Here is a 4,209-nt window from a genome sequence, read left to right on the forward strand (position 1 = left end):
TTGTGTACGGTCTCAACTGCGGCTCGTCGTACGGAGATCCAGTGCAACACCCTCCGTTACAGATGGCAGCAACTCACATGCCACATGCTTCTCAGTTGTAATGCTCACTGTGCCTTATGAACTCAACCCCATGTTAAGACGCACGTGTTACCGGATGGGCAGCAGGTTCATATACCCTCGTTTTAAAAGCTGTTATTATGCTTTGCGAACTTCCCATCCAGCGTTAAATAACATAATGCAATGCTCGGTACATGCTGTCCTCGTTAATACCATACAGATTGTTCATACTTGCTTGTTAAGATTCACACAATGCTTGAGCCGCTTAATTCCACGAATATGTACAGTCTGGGGAATATACACACTTGGCACAAGATTGCAGATGGTATTGCAAAGAGTGCAGCAGCAATATTTGAGCGCATCAAACATTCCTTGGCATGGCCTTAGGTGAGAGCCCGTGAAAGATGAAGATGTAATCTATCATCTGCGAGACAGGCCGGGATAAAATTAATAATCGAGGATTATACCAACAAAATGCTCGTGAGCGTATGTGTTCTAAGGACACATTAAAACCTGTACTGTACCGCATTATTGTAGGTTTCTGAGCAGGGCACAGCTGGGGAGGAGGGTAAATTAGATAGAGTTTGCCGTGTTCGTTTCATTTTAACGGCTAAACCCTTAAATGCTACACCGCACTGCACAATTACCATTTTACACACGCCTATGGGTCGAATTTTAGAATAAGACTTACATTGTACTGCGTGTAAATTGCTTGATTTGATAGATGACAACCATTAATTGTATTATCCAGCAATGGAAATAGATTGCAGTTGTATCTGTACACCGTGTAACTGTATGCTCAGTAGTATCAAAGACAGAGTAAGATCGAGTCTGCGGCCTTTTACAATCATCGTAATAAATGTTGTTTTTTGGGTTTGATCGGGTAAATATAAACGTGTCGTTAAGCCACCGCCACCCGACAGCCAATTAGTAAGGTTTGTCACGAAAACAAAACATGCCAATTAGTTACTATTTCAGTGTTGGAGGGTAAACCCACCACATTTATAATTTGAGTTTCAACGTTCTGCTGGTAATTACAACCAGCTTCATCGGGCGATTTTGCCTTTATCATGAATAATATTGGCCGTGAAAACCTACGTTTTAACATCAGTGAACTTCACATCTGACTTGCACCGATGCTTCTGTAATTAGCGCAAAGGAACAGACAGAATCTTGGTTGTTCAAGGATCTGAAGGGAAAACAATGGAATTAGGGTCCCAGCAAAGTACAAGTCCCATAGATGATTAAACTTGAGTTTTGTGAACTCGTGAAATGAACTTTGTTAAGTGGCACCTGTCATGCACGCTGTACTGGCTGCAGAAGCGAGAATGAAGCATGAACGGTCCACTCACTTACAATCTAGGCGCGAAACCCATCTCTGCTCGCGGAAGATTAATATGGTTTATGTGCTTCAACAATAAAAGCCGTTTGTTTTTGTCCCAAAAATTCCCTCGAGAAACGCGTACCCGTATATTTCATGGTGTTAAAATGCAGCTGGCAATTACAGTTTAATCTTGCGGTATTTGGTGGGGTTGCTTAATTACTACATTTTCACAACACTACTTTTCATATTTAAAATAATATTTCAGCGCCTCAAACATGCATTGGCTCGGAATCAGGCGAGAAGCAATGGAGATAAAAAAAATTTAACAATTCTTCTGTGAGTAAAGCCAGGGTGTTAATAAACCAGAGATTGTATATCAGCTGTACATGCTTGTGGAGCGTTTGTGTTCTAAGGACATATTGTACCTTACTCAATGATGACATACCATGTTACTGAACAGTGCTTCGTGGCGGGTAAATGAGAGGATTCCGTTCCGTGTAATTAGTACGGTATGACCACAGCAGGCGTAACTAAAACAGTGAAACTTGGATTATCTGGGGAAGGATTCTACGGATTATTTTTCCGGAGTTACCAGGAAGTGTTCGTCATAGGTGCTACATTTACATTTTTGGGGGGATGATTGTGGATAAGAGGCAGTATTTTTGTGTCGAATTGGGTAATTCCTCCAATCCACAACTGTGGTCATCTGCTAACCACAGCTCCCACATCAACGTAGATAAGTTTCACTGAAGACAAAATCAAAATAATGAGTTGTGTTCTATAGGCGGATCATAAAGGCATCAGCTAAAATGGCAGAATATTAAGAACTTTAGTCATTATTTTTCACATGGATGTACAAAAGAGTTTATTTTAATACTGCAAGTCACATAGATGTTTAAGAAAGACATTTTAATTTTGAATGCTACATTCTGACAGAGCCCTCTGTATTCAAATGTGCTAAATGCTCTTGACCTCGCAATTTTGTATTAAAAAAAACCCTCCACCTTATCTTCCAGATTCATTGTGGTTATGGAATAAAAAAATGGTTAAAACAACTTGCACAATTAGACATTTTACTAAAGGTAAAATGAGCTCATCATCCTACAGCGATAGATAAAATTCATATTACTTTGTGAAGTCAAGGGGCGGGCTGGAGAACATGGCCGAGTGGTAAAAAATGTCACTCGTTGCGTTCGAGCCTGGTGACCACCTTGGTTAATACTGGCGGGTGTTTTAACCATTAATACGAGCCATCTGCTTCACAGACTGGACGTTAAAGATCACGTGACATAAAAAGAGCAGGCCATGTGTGCCAATATCATGGTGCAAATGTGATACATTATTTAATTGGGAGAGAAGAAATAAATACGGAGCAACGTTGTTTCCTATTGGACAACCAATGCATATTTGCAGGCCGATGCTGCGCTCATCCTGTCTGCATAGGCACAACTGCCACTGGGGGTCCCCTTGGCTAAACTGCAACAGTGCATTGGAGTAGTTGAGATAAGATCTGGCGCAAGGTGCTTTGAGTTTCCAAGGCATACAAGCCCAGGTAATCCTCGTGTGATATGAGACTTTGACCGGCTCAGAACCACGAAAGCTGATTGAACAAAAAACATGTTCATTCGAGCTATATTTTTCTAAATAGATAGACATACAATGACACCTTCATATATGTCTCTCCACATAAAAACTACCAGTATTTTTTCACAAACCCATAGGCCCCACAGCCTTCTGGGAGTGTGCAATTTCGGCAGCAGTGTCTCATCAGCAGCAGTCAGGCTCGTATAAATGCTGAACTGCCAGATGTTATGGAAAGCACCACCTCTTTAAGATAAGTCCTAATTTGATGCAAAATGATAGCAATATACAACTCTAAATAATAACTTGTGCATTTGTGATGAATCACACTTTAAAAAATATGCTGTTAAAAATAATGCCTCGAGTTTCCTGGCTGGCTGCTGGCTGGGCTCCTCTCCTCCCCAACAACAATTCTGTTGTGAGTGGCTGATGAGGGCCGTTGCCACCGAAACTAGCTGGGTGACTGGCTAAACGGTGTTTCCCGTGTAACAAATAAACGTTGAGTTGAAACGGTGCAACAAGACATTTAATATGTAACGACACCGAAGCGGTGGGAGTATCGAATACAGAAGAACGAGTGTTCGTTTAAAATTGCTCAACATTTTAAATTTGTATTCATGGAATGGAATTCTTTCACCAGCATATTCTTTAAATTCTGGAAAATAAAAATAAACTAATAATATATATACATCTTGGCATTGTATTACGTAAAAAATATGTTTTAGTGCTCCGAATACAGGATTGTGAGAAGAGCATGACCATCGACAGCTGTCTCTTATTTTCTGTTGAAGAGCAACGGGTTCAAACGCTCGCGGAAATCACAAAAAATCTAAATCAATATTTAGCTGCACTGCCCTCTGCTGCCCATGGCACGCAAATTTGTGAAGGTTGAAATGTTTCTCCTGACGTCTCTTTCCATGTTTGCACTGCCCCCTTTTCAATGCGCGTGTTTAAGATCTAAACTAAAACACGGGGCTTACTTGCACCCGCACCTAACTTTTATATGGCGCCTTTTGCTCTCACATTTGAATTGTTTTTGATCCGCGTGTGTTTTTGTTTGCGACTCTTACACACTCATTGGTTCTTTTGGTAAAGTCACGTAGGTGAAAATGAATAAGAATAAAAATAAGGAATAAAATAGAAACAACTAACTTAAATCACGACGTTTCGGAAGCAACACAAGCTTGGCGCGGATTCGCTTTTCGTAAGACGCGAAAGAAGCGAAAACTTCACCGCGAACACAAAAG

Source organism: Lethenteron reissneri, chromosome 42 (assembly GCF_015708825.2).
Source record: "Lethenteron reissneri isolate LAM-NWPU_2019-01 chromosome 42, ASM1570882v1, whole genome shotgun sequence".
NCBI classification, from domain to species: Eukaryota; Metazoa; Chordata; class Hyperoartia; order Petromyzontiformes; family Petromyzontidae; genus Lethenteron; species Lethenteron reissneri.